The following is a 21,450-nucleotide window of genomic DNA, read 5'->3' on the forward strand; positions in this document are numbered from 1 at the left end:
GGGTTTTCAAAATCCTTATTTTTTATTGGAGGAAAATAATTCAATTAGAATTCAGAACATTTTACGTGTTATTTTATTTATTTATTTATTTATTTTATTTGTTCTTCTCTTGGTTTATCTGTCAAATGTGACGATATAGTGACATCTATAATTCAATGAATTGCATCAACCAAATTAACATATTCTGATGATATACAGTTTGTTTAGAGGAATATTTTCAAGCGCGACTGAAATGTAATATCTGTTGTAGCCAATCTAAATAGCTATTTCTGATGCAGCATGTGTTCAGGTGGACTCGGGCACAGTGCCCATGAAGTTTGGAAAGTAATTTACGTTTGTGTTCACACTGATCTAATGAACCAGACTTTGGGGTCAAGGATACTTAGACCAGGGCTCGGACCCCTAGTGTGAAACCACCCTCAGAAACAAACATTCCAGACTATATTAGGCTGTACAAAACTATTGAGAAATTTAAATGAAGCAAGATGTACAATAATGAAAGTTAACCAAATTACATCTTATTGTTTTTTCTATTCAAAATCCATGCAAAACTTCCAAAGATGAAAAAAGTTTAAATTGGATCATTGCCTCAACTACAACTGCTTTGATTATTTTGTGAACTTCAGGAAACATTTCATAGAAGTGATGATTTTTCTCTACAATCTAAAAGACTTTATTATTTCAGTGGCAAGAGCAAAACATTGCTTAATCATTACACAAAGAGAAAATTGAAACCTCCTGAAATGCAGGGCTTGAGTAGCATCTTGTTTACTTTCACTATAGAGGAAAGGGAGTTTGCTTATATATGCCTATGTCTTTAATCTCTCTCATTATCAAAGTCAATCTTAAAGCAATCAGTCTGTCTGCCCTGCTCCCGTTTTGATCATGCAGCAGATTTTAATCTTAGTAGTGGATGAAATCTAGCAACTCTACTTGAGCGTAGTAGCAACTCTTTATCTGTCGGCTGTTGTCGGGTGTGATTGATGCTGCTGTTCTCCCACAGCAGAGAGAGAGTTTGACTCCATGCCATGATAAGCACTGCACTTCATTTCCCCTTCCACCTCCTTACTGTCATTATCTGTATCCACATTTAGCATACATGCTAAAAAAGTTAAAAATAGACTTACGTAATCTAAGCAGTTCCCTGTTCAAAGATAAATTACCAAAATTTATTTTCAATTCCACATCAGTAAAGTTTATTTTGAGTGAATTAAGAGCAGATGTAGCAGAAAATGTACAATACCAGATTTTTGGCACACTTTTCATTTTTGCTAATCAATGTTCATAAAGCACTGAATACTCCTTTTGTGAGCATTTTCAGCTGAGGTTATTATCTTTTTCAACAGTGCCTCCTTTCCTCCTTGTTTATTTCTACATTTTCACTCATTGGAAGCTGCACATCTCCTGCTCTGTGGGCCACAGTGGAATGCCAAGCTCAGCAAACCTCCCCTTGGTCCACTAATGAGTTCAGCTCTCCCAGCTGCTCTGTCACAGACTCTGTGACTCCCCATCGAGAGCGTTGCCAGGCATGCCGAGGAGGATGAGACTGTTAAAAAAAACACATACAACTTGTTCATGCATGATGTAAAACAGAACGCTGACAACTTGGCATCTCATTGCAACATGAATCCATTTCTGTCAGTAGACAACAACAAAACAGATCTTTCTTCACTAAAGATTGAGTGCCACTGTCTGGGAGTCAAGATGCTCCATGACTTCTATTTTTGTCTTGGTTTTATTTGCACTTTAGCTTGTATGTTAACATCCTAATAAATCTAGTTGACAGTTAAAAGAATGAAGGTATCAGCCGTACACATAAAATTGGCCACATCCCGCTAGGACGCTAGTAAAGTGGAATCTATCACACAGACCCCTGAACTCTCAGAGTCTATGAAAACAGTGTGTTTAAATTCCTGCCAAACAGAAGTTGGAACACGTAAAGCAGCTTTGGAAGTTGTGACCTTCGCCTGGTGATGGGACTGTACTGTGCTTTGTCCAAAAAGGCTTACGGCTCATTAACTGTAGCTACAAAATGACAACCTGGCTACTGTACCTTTCCACTGAAGTGTGGATAGTGTGAGAAGCTGGCCAGGCTGCAGTCTAAGTGATAAGGCTGAGAATAAATGAGAGGCCTCACAAACCATGTGATACAAAGCAGATATGAGAGGAACTCTAATGGGGCTCAGATGAAAGAAGGGTTGAAGGCTGTGTAGAAGGATGACACACATTTTTTTAGAGTGCACAAATGATCACTTGCATTCCCCCTTGTTAACTATAAATCTTGAAAAGCGATTTGTCCTGACAGATTTGCGCAGACAGTCACACCCCTCAGCCTTCTCTAAATGACTTCCTTCTCTGGAGTCAAAGCTCCCACAGATACATTTTTGAAACACTTCCAGAATCAGATGTGGAAATTAGTCCCACTTTGTGTGTTATGATCCCGTGTGTTATTCAGAGACAGGTGCTGCCAGCTTATCTGCTGTGCATTTCAAACAAACTTAAGTTCATTCAACCTCTGTGTGCCGTGCAGAGCAAAACAGTTTTCTTCATCCTGGAAGTGTCTCAAGAAGGGTTTGAGGTTTTTGGTTTGTTTCCAATTACTGGTCGTCAGTTCCTTTTACCCTGTAAGAGGATCATGATAGCTCCTATAATAAGACTGCCCTAGCATAAATACCCTGAATACCCTGTGCTACATCTTTTCAGAACTGAAGACCAAGGCTGCGTCCTCTAACTAATTTAACTCACTGGCTTCTCAGTATGAAACATTATAAACTACAAAGATCAGTATGCTATGAAGATGTCAGATTTAATTCAATTCAAAAAAACGTTATTTGTTCCCGGGGAGCAATTTAAGTGCTGACTTTTCATCACACTTATTCGTCATCATCCATCAATCAACCAATCCATCAAATCAACCAATCAGTAATTATTGTCATAGTGCCAATTCATAACAAGTGTTATCTCGAGAAGCTTTAAGGCCCTGGCACACCAAGCAGATCGTCGGCCGCCTGTCCTAGTTGGACCGTTGCTGAGCGGTGTGTCCAGCTCCGTCTGCCTTTTTGACATGTTGAATCTGCGGTCGGGGAGAGGAATGTCTCATCGACTTTTCACATCGGAAGTTCAAATAATCTCTAGTCCTCGACACAGATTTGGGAAAGCCCCCTGAGCTGGCTGCTGTAGTATCCATGCTTTTACCCAATTAGTGCGGTTTGTCCTTATTTGATGTCTCAGCCTCTTCGTTTCTTTTTCCACTAAAAGACCAAGGGCTGACGACACCATTTCAACGTTTTTACATAAGAGCGTATGGGATAACATTCAGACAGGATTTGTACTTGGTATTCCTCGTGTTCCTGTCGTCCACACTTCCTTGCTGCTGTGGTGGAGGTCAGAGCAGGCCATTCAGGATGGCTGTGATTGTTGGAGGCTGAACGTAGATGCTAGATCACCTCGCTGAAGGTCGGGAGGCTGGCTTCTGCTGCCGAGACAAAGCCTCCCGCCTGGTGTCACTTTACTCAACAATAATATTTACTGATAAAATGTACATTATATTCCATTACATCGAATCAGGAAGTAGCTTACACGCCACAAACTACTATATCTCATCATCGTCATCATAGGCCTTTTGAGGACACAATGTCACAAAGCAAATCACAATGCAGGGTTATTGGATTGTAATTCACTTTCCAGGTGGATGTGAGGAATAAATGAGGGCGGCTGGAGCTCAGTGGTTGAGTAGTTAGACTCTCAACCCGAAGGTCGAGGGTTCAACATTTCTCTATGTATGTGTTTGAATGGGATTAGTTAACTAAGTGAGTTAATTCTGATGGACACTTTACATAGAAACCTCTGCCCTCAGAGTGTGAATAGGTAGGTGTGACCTGTGGTTAGAAAAGGGCCATACAAGCTAATTAATCATTAAGTATTCAACGTTAATTTGACATTAAGATTAGATCCACTAAGATTACATGAAAAAACCTTTCAGAGGAGAGGTGAAACAGCTTCAACCAGGTCCAGTTACCTTTGGATCAAGTTTCAAATTAACCAGGACCTGGATGACTGAGAAGCTACACAGACACATAAATCAGTACAGGTCTCTTCTCTGGGCCAGAGAGGTCCTCACAAAATGTCCAATCAAGCTAGTAGTTTCAGTTCGACTAAAGTAATGGAGGGACTGACAGCTGACCAACAAACTGACATGCTGAGAGTCATAATGCAAGCATGCAATTAAAATTGTTAAATAAATTGTCTTGAGAACAATAAAAAAGTCAAAAGTTGCCATGTTGATATAATTTCTTGTCATTCAGAGTCTACACAGCTTGAACTTCCTCTTGTCCCAAACGTGTGATCACACGCTTGTTGTCCAGTGAGTGCTCCACACCATTTGACTGATTCTTTGAGTTTATGTGCTGATAAATTGTATTTTCTCCTGCAGATGCTGCAGGGGGAAAACCGGGTGACTTTCTTTTGCTCTCCTTTCTCACAGTTTGCCTCCATTCATTCGAATCTCTGGCGTTTTCATCGGTCTGTGTGGTTTTGCACTGTGAGGCTGTCTTTGAAGAATGCGACTGGACAGCATTTCTTTCCTTTCCTGTGGTTTGGGATTAATCATGTCTTCCTTTAAGGGCCAACTTGCAAAGTGGGATGTACTTGGATTGACCCTCTCAGCTGTGTGGCGTTCTTTGGCTGGTCCACTGGACTCTTGACCAAAGCCACCAAAGCCCTGGGGAAGATTAACATTCCTGTGAGGAGGGGAGGGGGGTGGGGGGGAATGTTTCTTGCTATTATAAATAGTGAGGATTAAGCCATACACAACAAAACAAACAACAGGGCTTTCTGTTATAGCGACATTCATGTGTTGATAAGGGCACAATGTCAATGTACAGACTGGATTGTATGCATGTTCAATAACTCACGTTTTACTGCCTTTCTATTGTTCTGTTTTATTCTGTCCTTTTTCTACCTACTCCCACTACTTCCTCTGAAGCTTTTATCTAGACTTTGTGAGTGTGTGCTGTTTGACCAGAGCATTTTTCTGATGCTTTGTGGCTGCCATGTTGACATTCTGTGAGGCTTGGCCTGCATTTCACATTTGTGCAGGTCAGGCTGTTTTGTTTGCTTTAACTATTATGGGAGACCCCCAGTTGTTATTTCGCACTTTGGAGGAACCTTTTAAATGCCTGTGCTGGGGTGGTATGCTCTGCTGCACAGAAAAGACTTGAGCTTCAGGGGAGGTCTTTTTAGAGTGTAATTCTGTCAGGCCTGGACTCACTGACTGGTTTTATTCTTGTGAGGCTTTAAATGCCCAGGCCACATGTACATACAAGGCAGCCTTCATTCATAAGTCACAGTCTGTAGTTTGTGAACAGCAAACATACAGTAGTAACTAAGCAAACCCAGACTCCTTACACACAAAGTGCCTTCCTTTTTCTCTAGACTTTACACAATCAGAAGGAGCAAATATATGAAGCATATCTTGACTCTTTTATATTGTTCCAACAGAAAGTGACCTCACTTTAAATCCTCGCCACACACAAAGAAAATGTAAAAAGTGGCGATTGTGACGAGCATGTTTTGACTGGTGCCTTACGATGAGTCAAACGCTGCAATTTCAATGAAAATCATTAAAACAACATGTGCACATTCTTAAAAGGTCCACATACAGTAACTACATCTATTATTGCACTAACCCCTCCTCAAACAACACAAGTTCATGAACATCTATTATTACAATACTGAACTGGTGCTCCACTGACTCAGCTCTGCGTTGACAAAGGAGTTCTTAATGATTCAGAGACATGTGGGAGAGTGGAAGCATGACTTATATCCCACGATAATAATCCATAACTTGAGTAGTGTTCTTGGACCATGATCAAGGTTTTACAGCACTATTAGTATGATGAATGCTATGTTTCATTTCTATAATCCTGCTGATTCAGCTGCAGTAGTCAGGAATTTTCCAGTAACAGCAATAAAACAGAAGATGACTTTCCCTGCTAAATCAGATTATGGACATTTACAATCATGAACTACTCATGCAACATGTCTGACTTGGCATATTGCTTTTTTTTAAAGCAAAGTAAGGCCTTTAACACAAGATGTTTAACATTGGTCTGTTTGGAGCAAAACAACAACAAGCTGTAAACACATCCCTGACATTATCACCTCATTAAGTTAATAAGGCAAACATAGAAAGCATAGCTGTTGGCTGTTCACACATGGATCAGACAAAGAGGGAATTAAAGCATTTATTTCTAATTCTGCTACAGGAAGCTTGCAGAGGAAAGAGGAACATTTGATTCTGTCGTTTAACTGATGTACGTTTCTTAAATCTCTTCCAAGTGTCCAAAACCTCCTCCAATGCTCCATACGTTTGTTCAGCAGCACTTTGCAGGATCCCTACTGGCAACTTATCTGTTTATCAGTCTTTAGTCCTTTAGTTCACTCCCATGATACCCTGCGAGCCTCAACATCATCTATTGTTATTATTTTGCCCCCTACTGGCGGATTTTACATACTGTGCATTTCAATTCAACAAAACTTATACTGCATATACAGTATTTTTCATGAAACAGCTTAACAGGAAAGTAATTCACTCTGTCTTATTTGCAGTGAGCCAAAATGTTGCCAATAATATATCTTTTTCAAGTTAGACACAACACTTTAAATTGTGATTTTAAACATACATCTTCTTTTCGTGCCATTAAAAAGTCTATAAGTGGACATATATCAATGTTTAAAGAAGCCTTATGATAGACCATGAGCCATTTCTACAGCTTACGGATGTGAAATTCAAGTTAATCCTGTGTTTTGCTTACATTTTAAAAGCTTGAAGGTCTGAGAGTCTTCAACTGTAACACAGGCATGTTTCTATTTATTTCCCTAAGATAGTGTCTCATAGCTTTCACATGTAGAAATAAACAGCCAGACCTCGGTCTTGGCCCTTTCTATCTGTTCTGCAATGTTGAAAATGGTGTCCCAGAGATGGCGGGTGGGGCGCAGGGGAAACAATTTCCCTATCATTTTGGTCATTACTCCTGGCCCTTATCATCACAGATGTTTGTCCAGGAAATCCTGCTCCACACATTTCTTTTGAAGAATGTTTATGGTAGTACCTTCAATGCTCCGCTCCAGAAATCATGCAGATTGTCTCCTGGCATGGGGCAAGCAGAGGAATCATGTGCTAAAAATGGAGAGTAGATGCAATTTTTTAGTTATCAATTTACTTTAAGTGCCGCATGCCCATATTAAAGCTGGAATATGGCTTCCTCTGCAAAGACAACCGTCCTACACTTTTACATCTTTTATTGCAGATAATTAGTGAGGAGTGCACTTTTCAAGCCACTTAATATCTGCCAGCGAAGGCACACTGGGTGAATGACGTAACGCCTTTTGCTGTGAATCTTGTCTTCTTACAAGATGAAACCTTCCTCCTGTGTGGGCTTTGTTTGAAGAGGCTGTGCTCATAAACAAACCACGAGGGAGTTGCAGCAGGATGTTTATGGGGATGTGATGTAGAATGATTTAAGAACCGAAGGAGTTTAAGGATGGGGGCCCTTGCCACACACACAAACATATATGAACCCTCATTCACATTTTATGTACAGACACACACCATGCAGAATTACAGATTCTGCATTTCTCCTGCAGAGCAATCACACTCAAGACCAAGTTAAAAAAGGCTGCTTCAACAAAACCACTTTTATATTCAGTGAAATGACCTTTACAACTTTCATTTAAAGTTTGCGTGCTCTGTTGCTGTGCTTTAAAAGACATTTTCTCACACTGACTGCAGGGGAGGCCAGACGGGGAGGTTTTGCAACAGAGAAACAGACGAGTCCATCATTCCAGTTCACATCTGCAAAGTTTTAACCCCAAACCGAACACACCATAACACACACCATCCAAACACATCAATAAAAACAACAGATTTGCACATTAACAAGTGTTCTACTTGTTGTATAATGTTTCCCAAATGTTCAGAGTGATTTCATGTCGTGGCTTTGTCGTTGTGTTGCTCTCCCATGGGGGGAAAAAACACTTTAAAACTAAAGTCTTTGTTATCAGTGCTCAGCTTATTTTGTGCATTGTGGTCAATTTTCAGTGCAACAAACACTTGTCTGAACTCTTGTTCTAAGGCAGTTGCTCCTGGGACAGATTATGTCTGAACATAGGACAACAGCTATTTAGGGTAGTGACATTTAGACCGTTCCTAACTTCCCAAAAATTGTCTGCTTGTTTGTGCTTGTGATGATAAATGGAGATGCAGAGCCAAAAGTTGAAAAATTGAACCACAAAACAGAAATAAAACTCACTGTATCTCATTATGCATTTATATTTTTCAGATTGGCGGCAAAGACTGAGTGCATATCCCCATATCAAATGATTTCGCTCCTGCAGGGGTCTGATGGAGGGCTACGGCCTGGAGCAGCATCTGGTGTGAAAACATAGTTTTTCTTTCATCTTTGTATATATATATATATATATATAATATATATATATATATATATATATATATATATATATGTGTGTGTGTTTTTGTCCAGCACACAGTACTAAACAAATGGGATGTGCGTGGTTGATATCTTCCTGTATGTTGTGCCCCAAGTGTCCCACAAGCAGAAGAGAATAATAAAAGCAGTATTTTAAGAAACCACTCAGAAGATCCTAGAAGAGATCCTGACAAGATCCCTAAAAAATGTCTGCTCTGCTGTCACGTTTTCTTTGTGACTAAATGATTTAACACAGCTGTTTTCTATATATATCTAGTTCATGAAAACATTTCCAGTGTTATTCCAAAATATGGTGGCAGGTGGTTCTTTCTCAGGAAAGAAATCCCCAAAGGAAGTCTTATGTTTTATGTTTCCAGAAGCAACAACAGTCGAGATAATCATAAGAATACAGCTCAGTGACTACGATAGGGAAAAGATAAATATGGTTATGAAATACTATATGTAATGTTCCTTCCACCACTGAGATGATCACGTTACAAAGGTGTCACCTGAAGCAAACTAATCCTGTATAATCCCATTTTAATATGTCAAAATTTAATACTGTGTAATCCACAACTCCAGCCTCAACACCCTAGATGGGAATATCCAGCGAGAGAATGAGGGTCTTCTGGGGTCAAACTCATGCTTAACTGCGTACGGCCAAACCTGACCGCTCAACTGATTCCCTTATGAACCAGCGAGCTGCTGCCAGAACGGGGGCTTTAAAGAGAACAGGAGTTAAAAAAGCAAAAAGGCCAAAGCTGTGAAAGCTTTTCTTTGTGTGTGTGTGTGTGTGTGTGTGTGTGTGTAGGTGTGTGTGTGTGTGTGTGTGTGTACTGTATGAATGAAGAGAAAAAAGGGAGAACAGATTTGAATGTGTTGGTTCTTTCTGTGTTTGCGTGTTTGTGTTTTTCTAGGAGTAGACCATGGTATAAACCGGCTCCACACCAGCCGTCGCCTTCAGCAGCAGGTTCAGGAGCAGAGGCAGCAGTGTAACAGTGAAACACCATCCAAAGCAAACACCGCACTACCTCTGTTTCACTTCGGATTCCCGCGACTTGGAATTTTTGTTTTCTAAAAGGTGCTCTTTGTCCGCACTGACGTGTATTGATCTGGTGAGGCATGTGGGAGTTCACTCTGGCCCAGGAGGGCTGTTTAGCTGAAACAGATACCGCCACCTGAATATGCACGCTGACGATTAGTAGCAAACTTAATTATTGGCCTTCACAGACCTGCCAGTAAGACCTTCTCTGCTCCCCACTGCTCCCCTCTGCCCAACTTCCTTTAAATTGTCCCTGAAGGCAAGAGGCCCAAGACTAAGACTGTGAAATATAAATTACAGCATTACTCGTACCTCCAAATGTTTTATTGAAACCACAACTTTCCCAGCTTCTGCGCTTTGAGGAGAGTGAGCAGACAAAACCTTATTCAGTTTTAAAAATCATAAGCGCTATATTTGGAAAGTTTGGAATTCCCAAATAAAAGCGACGTTTTAATACACCAGTAGTAAGGGGATTTGTTTTTTTCCTTCTCACGCCTCAACCTAACGTTGAGACTAGTGATCGCAACCCACACACGCCAGCATACAAAGCCCAGCATTCATGCATTCGTCCACCATCCTGAACGCCCACTGCTCTGACAGCATACAGAGAGCAGCAGCCAACAGGATAGAGAGGAACGTAGAGCTGATATTTCATGGAAAAGGAACAACATGAATAGCACTGAATGAATAGTCCCCTTAAAACACCGACAGCTTTAAGTGTTGAGTTCAGAAAGGGGGAGTGTTTGAGGACAACGTACCAGTGTTTCAAGAGCAACTCCTTTTTTTTCTTTTTCAAGAACAGCAAAGGTGGCAACAGTGTGCAGCATTGAAGAAATGCTGTTTATACTGTATAGAATATAAAAAAGACAGGATAAAATAGTTTTGGAGACTAAAGGCTTTTAAGGTTTTCAGCCACACTGTCAGGCCTCACAGGTGTTAGAGCTGTGGTGAGTTGATGTATGTTCAATGTGTCTGATGTTGGCAGTGATGTAGTCTTAAACGCCCAGTCTGCTTTACAAACACAACCTCCTCAGCTTCTGGATGTTAAGCTCTGAACCTTAAGTCTAGCATTATGTAGCTTTAACGGAAAAATCTCATTTCTATAATAGTGGATATTTTCACTGTAAGTAGCACTGACTTTGCACTTCAGCATTCAGCTAATTAAGGACCATGATTAGGCCGATACAGAAAAACAAGTTATGCAGGCTTGCATAGCTCCCAATAGGGCTCAACACTGTGGTAGTGAAAGTAAAATTCCAATTCATTTTCTCCATGTTGATCTTGATTATTAGCGATGATGTCATAATACTCCAAGGTAGACTTACCATAAGCTACCGACGATGGTATAGGCTTCTGTAGGAATCACAAGTTTCTTAGATATCCACCTCATTTTAAGGGAAACGTGGTTTATTTGTGATATAGGGGAAAAGAACTACACTTTCCACAAAGATCACAGTGACATCTCTGATTAGTGGAACTCGCTGTTGCCATGGCAATGTCTCCAGCTCCTTGGCGCCTATGCAAAGAACAATTTCGCAAGAAGCTAGTCAGTTAGCTGACACAAAATGTACGAATAGCCTTGTCATGCTGCAGTAAATGTTATTTATATTTTATATACTTGTATAAACAGTATTAACAGTAAAACAAAGCTGATGCCGATCGCAATGGATTGTGGGATTGGTAGTTCACCGACTCAGGAAGAAAATGATGTAAACATTCTTGTACCTTTGTCTTTTTTTTCAGTTTTTTAATGCAATTTTTCCACCATTTCAAACGTAATATAGTCATAAGTATGGGGTAGCTGGTTGTCTTGGTTACAGGCGTCAGCCACTTGAGACAAGGTTTTTGTAAAACATCAATGGAGGATTTGAATTGAGAAATTACTTCTGTAACCAGAGTCACAATTGACCCTTTGTTGACTCTCTGATTGGTCTGCTGACTAACCTCATTGCTGAGTTACGTCCGGTTAGACAAATGTTCACCTGGACCAAGTCTTTTCAGTGCGTCCTGGTGACATTGTGACCTTCATCTTGTTTGTACAACCTGGTTAAAAGTTGCTTTCTAGAGTGAAACAAGTTATGACTCACCCCACCTAGCATTTAGCACAAAGTGGTGTTGTTATGATTGTCAAATTGTACCTAACTTACATTTGCTTATTAAAGACACTGTTGTCAACATTTATTGGATATCAAAGACCTGTGGCTTCCGACATAATCACTGATGGAGTCCAGAGGTGTGTCAAGTGTGAGATGTAACAGCTAGCAGCAATGGGAGGACATTAGCTAACAGCACTAGTATCAATCATCATATTCTACATTATTTTAATTTTTTAGATATTTCCAGTTTTCCTAATACTTTTTATTCTTTCATTGAGGCCAAATTTAGGAGATAAAACAATCTTAAAATATAAGTAAAAGTCAGTCAAGCCATGGAGCATATCGAAATGTTTTTAAATAGGTAGGAGCCCGGTGACAAGAGATTTTGTCTAACCTTGCAACATTAACTATGGTGTGCAAGAAAGACAGAGGGTTACTTCCTGGTGAGGGTGGGCTTGACAAAGGGTCAATTGTTGCCAACACTGAACTGAAAAGAATTTGTGGGGGGGGGAAAAGTCTGCTGTCAGATATGATAAACAACTGAATTAGTTTACGTTGTTGTATTTAAATGAAAAAACAGTGCAATACATTTCATAACTGATTAACTAGTGATGGGTCCTGTGTTCCCAGATACGATCTTTCATCTCAATCAAATCGCAAAAGGTCAAATACAGATAGATGTCTGAAGTGTGAATATCAAGATCTTACAAAATCAAGTGGCAACCTCTACAGCTGCAAAATAAAACCAACAAACACAACACAAACTGCGGTTCCTTTAGGGGCCACTTAAGGAGTCCCTCTCCTTTAAGTTCCTTACTAACCTGCAAAGTTATAAAAGGTAACAGGCTGGTGGAATAAAAACAACATTCAGGTTTTTATAGCTAATTTATCTTTAATGACAACTGCTTGGGGATAGAGTTTTTGCAGAACTCGTCCAATAAAATGAAATTAAGTCTCAACATAAGGCATAATCAGGAGTGTGGTTGTTCATACAAAGATTTATTTGTGGTAGCCCATGAATGTTAGTCAGACTGTTATTAGTTTTTCTCTCCACTGAAGAAAGCTGGCTGTAGTGATAAGGAGCTTAGTTATTTAAAGTTACCCGATTTGTGTGGTGCAGCCGTCATTCGCTCTCCCCTAGGAGATGTTTGTGAGCCTGCATGAGTCCGCTTCATTGAACCAGCTCTCCCAGCTTACTGATCCTGATCATAAAAACTCCCGTCAGCATATTCCCCAATTAGAATGGCATTCTGTGGAAATACGATGAGAACAATCTAACAATTTAGCAATTGGCATAGACTATATTTGAGGTTTGTTAAAACAATCGAGCAAAACTGGAGGCTTCCAAGCAGTAGTCCAAAGACCAGCGCTAGAAACATAAGGTTCATATGGTCTTAAAATAAGGTTTAATAATCGTCTCACCAATCTCATGTCCTCAAGCCCTCAAATGAATGAGTTGGGGGATATTGGACCCTTGTACCAAAGAACTCCACGGGATGCACAGTCCTGATCAGCTAGCAAGCAGCTAGCATGGTTAGCCTGCTTGTTACCCTGTAAATAGATCCCTTTTAAATTAGTTAAAGCTAATCAAGACGGCTGCTTTCTGTGTTTCCTTTTAGTCGCACTCAGATGGAAGTGTTTGAAATGTGCAATGTTAAGTATTATTTCTAAAACTAATAGATACACATTTTTGACTTCATGCATCTGGATTAATGCTCCAGAGTGATTTCATGTTGATCCAGAGATCGAGAACAAACAGTTACTTTGACTATGTAGTAAAGGACTGAGAGCCGCTGCAGTAAAAACTTGTACTGTAAGTGAACTGGTTTGTTTCTGAACAACATTTTTTATCATATCTTAGAGCCAGGGGAAGTTGGCAACATGCAGATAGTGAGAAAAACAGTATGAATTTCTGTTATTTCATCGGATTGAACAAATTTTGCTGTCAAATTTTGAAATTTTCACTGCTAGAGAGAGCAGACCTCAAGACCTAGATTGAAAAGTACCAGAAATATCCTTTTAAAGAGTGTGCCAAGAATGTTGTCCAGTGCAGAGCTCTATTTGTGCCAGCTGCGTGGGAAGACCACCTTGACCTTAACTACGAGCCAGAGATATGCAAGCGGAGCTAACAGATCTTTGAGCGTGATTTACTTTTATCTTTGAGAACTGGCAGACAGAGTTGCTTGAAGGTCTGTTCTCAGGGCATACATGACTTCAGCACCTCTGAATTACCAAACACATGATACATTTCAAATAACTTATCTGAAGGGCTTCAAGTGAAAGAGTAAAAATGCTTCAGTGGTTCTAAACATTGTAAATTTTGTTTCCTACGCCATAACGTGCTACTATCTTTATGCTTCACTGGATTGTGGGAACAATGAGTCATTTACTCCTCCATTAAGCCGCCAGCCTTAATGTTATGGTAAAACATTCCTGTGACATTAGCTTGTTTCTTCTTTTTAATTTCTTTGGAATCTCCCTGTTCATGGGCAGCAGCACAGGGGCCATAGATGAACGTCTGCCAAGGTGAAGCACTGGTCCTTGTTTATGTGAGAGTCTGAGGTGGAGAAAAGTGTGTGTGTGTGTGTGTGTGTGTGTGTGTGTGTGTGTATGTGCTGAAGAGATTTGTGTGTTTCATGTGCTTGCCTCTAAACATTTGGAAAACAGCCAACTTTCAATCAAATTTCTTTTGATTAAAAATGCAATAAAATACATCTATCAAATTATGTGTATGCATGATGATTTACATAAGCTGTTTGAGATTTAATGGTTTTTGTTTTTTTTGCCTAAACAGTATCAGTGACAGGCACTCTTGTGGTTGCAGGGGCCCACGAGCCATGCAGATTAGCAGCAGGTGGCCAAACGACTGTTTTGGGAGCCGAAGGAATCCAGCTAACATGTTTACTTGACTTTAGCCTGCCATCAACTGGTCATGACCTACAGTGAGACTGTTTACAGAGGGATTTAATCCGCTCAAGAGCATTATTAACTTCTGCCACCATCACTGGCAGAATGGTGTGGCAGAAAACAAAGGCAGAAAAACACCAAACTCGATGCACCAAACTGTAGTCCTATGTTGAATGTTGTAAATGCTTAAACATACTGCAGATTTTTCATGTCCTCTGCTTCCCCGTTAATACAACTGCTTAAAGAAACTTAATAAACCCACATCATTACTCAGCAAATGCAAATCGCCAAAGAAGTTAATGTGAGACAGGACACAACGCCCCCTCCAGGAATCCTCCAGGATCTCAAGGAACCTATGAAACAGGAGCTCAGGAGCTCCTAGGATATTATGTGGTTAGTCACTTAGATTTACAGATAGTCATATACTGTATATAATGATTATATGATATATATGATGAATGGACCTAACTGAGCTTTATGAAAAAGGAAAGTTTGCTTCAAAATACAAAGTGTGTCTGCCTCCCAGACCCTGACTGGTAGATGATTTCAAACAAGACGGGCCTGATAACTGAAAGCTACCGCTCATAGTACATATTTGAAACTTGAAGCCATGGTGTCAAACCCTCTAAGATATCTCTTTATATGTTGGGAGTTTAAATAGCTGGAGGTAGGGCCACATCAAACCAGCAATCCCTACTTTTTTATCTGTGCGTGTGTGTGTGTGTGTGTGTGTGTGTGTGTGTGAGTCATCATCATTAGTACATATGGTGACAATGCCCATAACGGTTTGGTTAACCTTTCCAGTTTCAGGTTGATTTCCACACGATCGTAGTGATTGCTGCTTCTCGCTTGTCTATAAGTTGGACACTATGTGACGTCTACATTACGTCTTTTGAACTTGTCTCAAATGTGACAGCGGTGGGATATTTAAAACATAAAGTGGTCTGTGGAGTCAGACTACAGTCAATTATAGGCGTTCATTATGAAACTGACTAAACTGTTTCACATCATTTAACATCAATTTGGATTTCATCCAAAGATAGATAGATAGATAGATAGATAGATAGATAGATAGATAGATAGATAGATAGATAGATAGATAGACAGACAGACAGACAGACAGACAGACAGACAGACAGACAGACAGACAGACAGACAGACAGACAGACAGACAGACAGACAGACAGACAGACAGACAGACAGACAGACAGACAGACAGACAGACAGATAGATAGATAGATAGATAGATAGATAGATAGATAGATAGATAGATAGATAGATAGATAATTCAAAGTATCTACCACTGTGATAAGTTTTAATAAGTCATACCCTGATCACACTCAAGACATGTCAGCTGTGCTAAGATGACAATGAAACATTTACTACCATATGTAGTAAGTATTTCATTAATTAGTCAGGAAGATCAAGGGTTTAGCATTATTTCTCATAAAACTGTGATGACTAGTTGGTCAGGGATGACCAGCAGAACTAAATTTCTCAGTGTGAGTGTCACACTGTGAGACAATGCTAGTTAAAGTATTATTATAACACAGAGAGAGACAGCTGAACAGAACCTCCTCTGTGTTCCTGTTTCAAAGTGCAGCCTCGGTAGCTGCTTCCCCCCGCTGCGCTGAGAAGAGGAGTCCTGCTGCTGTGAGATCAGAGGCTGCAGTCTGCTGGCTGCTGAGGTCAGCCACAACAATGAGGAGCTGTCTTATATGTTTAGCCTGGAAAGTAAATGGAAGGAGACAGAAGGTAATTTACCACACACACACACACACACACACACACACACAATGAGTAGAGACAAAGACTCTGCAGATATGAAGAAAATGACCTGATAGAAACTGTAACCGGCACTTTAATTCACACCTTAAAACACACATCATAGACACACACAGCCACACACTTCCGCACTCCCAGGCTTCTCGCTAATAAAAACCTGAGTTTAAAGCACACTCCCTGTAGAGCAGTTTACAGGCCTTCAGAGTTGCCACGGTGACATTTTGAAATATAGTATTTTCCTATTTTTTTGGACAGTGGCCTCTTAACCTTCGTCTTGTGTTAGGGTCGGCACCGACCCGTTTTAGTTTTTAAATGCATAAAAGAACCACGTAACTTTTTTTTTTGCATCAAGGCTTTTTGACTTTGTCAGGAATCTCTATTTCAACAAAATAAAACATTTTTTTTGGTTTTCACTAAATTGTAAAATGCTCTGGTTAAAATTATGACCTTGGTGTTGTTAGGGTCGGTTTTGACCCAGTTATAAAAATAAGATTATAAAGCAATAATTAGAGCCAAAATTGAACACACATTGACAGCCAGCTCCTCTCCCAATCATGTGAGCTTTAGGGGATTCTCATTTTACCTTGTTATCCAGTACAAAAACAAAACAAACAACGACAGGCATTTCCAGACATGTGAGGTCAATTCAGTATAGAGTTGGTGACTTGCAGAGTGCACATCTCCAATTTGCAGCATGCAAAAATGAAAAAAAGATTTACAGTGAAAGAAGTTCTGGATAATATTTTTGCTGAAAATGAGGGAGTGGACACAGAGCAGCATAGTGATACGGATGAACAGGTTTCTGAGGAGAAAGACAATGTGGAGTGTCATCCAGAAGACACAGACACATCTGATGAGTCTGATGAGGAGGTCACCGGTGGTGAAGCTACTCCCGCTGAAAGATTCAAGTCCAAAAATGGTGAGATCTGTTGGAGCTCATTACATCATGATTTACATGGCAGGGTAGCTGCTGCAAATGTCATCAAAATGACCCCTGGAATCTCAAGGTTTGCTGTGACGAGAGTCACTGACATCAAGACATGTTTTGAGCTATTTATGCCATTGTCACTAAAAAGAGTCATCATTGCTATGACAAACCTTGAAGGAAAAAAAGTCCATGGCGACATGTGGAAAGACATGGATGAGGAATACCTGGATGCTTATATTGGTGTTCTTTTTTTTGCTGGAGTGTACAGATCCTGCAATAAGGCCACTGATAGTCTCTGGGATGCATCGACAGGTAGAAATATTTTCCAGGCAACAATGTCACTTCAGACCTTTCATATGATATCAAGAGTCCTCAGATTTGACAACCAGAGCAAGATCTGACAAGCTTGCCCCTATCAGGGATGTCTGGGACACACGAGTGCAGCTTCTTCCACTGATGTTCAACCCAGGGCCATAGGTGTTGTGTTTTACAACATCCTCGATGTATCTGCATATAATGCATTTGTGTTGTGGACCCACATCCACCAAGTAATGGAAAAATAATAGTAAATATACATGGGTCGAAATTGACCCGTAACACCATAGATGTTACTATAGTTAAAATTATTAAAATGAAAAAATAAATAAAACAAATTTATTTAACAAATGTGTTCTAATACCCCTCAGTAATAGTCAGGTAACACAACAACCTTTTATTTATTTATACAATTCTCTTGAGGTTCATTTTACCATTTTTTTAAATTGAAATCGAGGGGTATACTGACAAAAAAAAGGCCCAATGGCCCACACCAAAAATATTAAAACCAATATTTTCATGGATAAGGAAGCCTAACAAGGTAACCAAGAGATGAGAAACAAATTGGATGATAGATAATTGTTTTCAGTGTATTTTACAGCTGATTTAAGACACGGGTCAAAACCGACCCGTTAACATAAGAGATGGTAACAGAAAGCTAACACAAGACGAGGGTTAATAGTTACGGTTGCTGTCAGGTAAGACCCTTGAGTCTGAATAGGCCACTTCGTCATGGTATAAAAACTGTTAAAACTGTTTAAACAAAAGCTTTTTATTCATTAACATAAAGTCGAACAGCTTTCTTAAAAAGTTTTACACCTGGAGCAACCAAGGAGCCTTACAGCCTTACAGTACCATTTCATTATAATTCTACACTTCACTCAGTAGAGACGATCTGGAGAAGAGGAAACAATGTCAGTTAATGCAAATGAACAGCATTAAGTCCAATTGGACACACACTTACTGACAGGATGTGCAGAGAGGCAAAAAACATGCTGTTCTTGATAGTTCTAATCAGCATTAAAAACAATATTTTAATCGTCATTATAAAACAACCATCATCATCATCATCACCCAAATCATTAAGGTTTTAGGTTTTCATGACAGAGCTGGGTCCTTGGCTTTTTTCTTAAAGGGACTCTTAGTTATTTTGGTTTTTCACTCCACCACCAGAGGGCAACAGAGGCGGAGAGTCTCACTCGAGACTGATGACCCCGTCGTGGAGGTTGGATCAGACGCCATTTCTGCATCAAGAGATGTGCATTTCTGATAAGTTGTCTTTGTTACCGTTTACTGTGTGATTCTCTTTTTATAATCAAAAAAAGTAATGCTGAAAATCAAAAAATGCCATCCTTGTTAATTGAGAAGAAAAAAAACAGATTTTAACGTGCTGGATGAATTGATCCCAACTTTGCACGTCACTTTGCTCTGTGGTTAAAAACAAAAAAGAAGTGGTTCATTTTGAGTGGTGACATCTGTAACAGTACTGTGAGAGTACGTTAACGCAGGATTGATACTTCATGCTTTTTAGAACTGCACGAGATGGCTCTGTTGACTTCTTACTTCAATGCTATTTGGATTAGATGTGGAGAAGGACGTATCTTTGAAGCACATTGCTTTTCGTGAGATAACAGATGTAACTGTCAGACAAATGTAACTGCAGGATTTCAGACCACCTGGATAGTCTTTAGATACCCTAATTACCTTATAATAGCAGCACTAATCCAGCTTTAAAAAAACAAATGCATGAACTGTTTTCTTGCAGCATTTTGAGGAAGGACGTGTCAGATTTTTGCAGTTTTATGTTTATGTGCAGGGTAACATGCTTAAAGTTAAGTGATTGGTGTTATTCGACTGTAATTTCAAGTACAAACAATATATATATATATATATATATATATATATATATATATATATATATATATATATATATAATAAAAAACTTTATTTATAAAGAGATTTCAGTCAAAATGCTGTACAGGTACTAAAATCAACTAAAAAACATTAACACAATAACAACAAATAAAATCAAACCATAAATGTCAACCCTATTGCTGCATCAAAAGACTGTAGGATAGAGTTGGAAACCAGCAGAGATAGTGGGGAATAAAATGCATGAAAGGAGCCATAGGCCAGACTTGAACCAGGGCGGCTTGCTTGGTGGACTATAACCCGCATGTTGGGCGACCTAACTGTCTGGCTATCTGCACACTACTTGTTAAGATGTTTTATTTAGAAGCCACAAAAGTGTTGGACGAGCTGACATTAAAGTCAGAAGAAGTATTGAAGCGTTCAAGGGTCAAGAAAATATGTTAACCCTTTACAGGGCGTTCATTGAAATACTTTAAAATTCAAAAATTCAACCTCAAAGTTTTATTCAGGGACATAACAGAACTGTATTTCTGTTACAACATTTTTCAAAAATTGTAAGTGTATTAAACATTGACAAAGTTACCACATTTGGTTCAAATGCCACAATAGCAGGATCAGTGCCGTAGGGTGATCTCTTCTGATTGGCTGAGTGAGGATCACATGCTTCTCGACACTACTCAGGTGCAGAAGGCTGGCCATATGTCATGTTTGTGGAAATTACAAAAAACAGTCCTATAAAGGGTAAAACTTCTATTGAGGCCACATCCTGTAACTTCCTAATCACAGTATTTCTCTTGCTGAGTTAATCTTTCAACTTGTCTTCACCTCATTAAAACTATCTGTGCTTTATTTGTTTAAAGTTGGACCAAATCCATTTCACTGTCATGTCTGTACACTTATCTGTTTCTTCAATTATAGCATCCACACACACATAAATATACACATACATCGTCCAATCAGATTGCCCTATTTGCCCTGTCACATTAAACTACCTGGTGAAAGGAGGAGTGACAATGAAGTTATTAGCCTTCAGTAACAAGAGTAGTGATGTAGACATGATAGGCCTCGAAACTCTGAAGAGATAGCCGTGTGTGTGTGTGTGTGTGTGTGTGTGTGTGTGTGTGTGTGTGTGTGTGTGTGTGTGTGTGTGTGTGTGCGTGTGATTCAAACCAGGCACTTGCAGTGTTTTCTTTTCTTGTTCTTCTAGAAACACCAGATGGAGACATCATCTCAAAATATATGAAGTTTCATCTTGGATTATGAAATGTTTTTTAGATTACGTTTTCAAACTCTGTGTGTGGTTCTTTTGAGGCTTCAGACACTGCTACCTGACGAGACTCAAATTAAAAATAGTATTATCTTGAAAGCCTTTCAAAAGGGCCACAGCTGTACTGAAACTCAAAAAGTAGGTGAGGGATCAGTAAACAGACTTCCTCACACGTGCCCTTTTCCCCTGCATGTGTCCCAGTCACAAGGGGGGGACATTAGTTCAGGGTATCCATTTATTCACCCCTCATTCGTTTATTCATCGGTATCTGTGCTACCTTAGCACCATGTAGCCTTCCTGCACAGAGCAGCACTCTCACAGTCTTTCATGCATGTCAGAGCTGAAGTGTTTTATGTTTCCCTCTGCCCCCTGCAGGTCCTGCTGCTGTGATTTAAAGCAAGAGAAAGAGGCAGGAGCAGGGGGGCCCTGGATGGAGGAAGGCATCCATAACTTCCTGCTTTAAACCCATACCGTTGGGGAAACACCAGCAGCGACCTGGAAAGGTAAGATGTGAGATGTTTTTTGGGTTTTTTTTTACAGAGAAAGCCAAAGTGGGGTCAAACTTTTAATAGCCGTTCTTGTTGTTCATGGGGAATGCTGCCCACGTTGTGGTGGTATGTTAACCTTTGAAAACATACAGCTTGACAACATGTTCACAGCATTCATCAGAAAAGTGAAATTATTAAAGCCTCTGTGAGGAGTGACAAGCTGGATAAGATAGACTAATAAATTAATACAGATGTTTTTTT

This window comes from Symphodus melops (genome assembly GCF_947650265.1).
Source record: "Symphodus melops genome assembly, chromosome: 1".
NCBI lineage: Eukaryota > Metazoa > Chordata > Actinopteri > Labriformes > Labridae > Symphodus > Symphodus melops.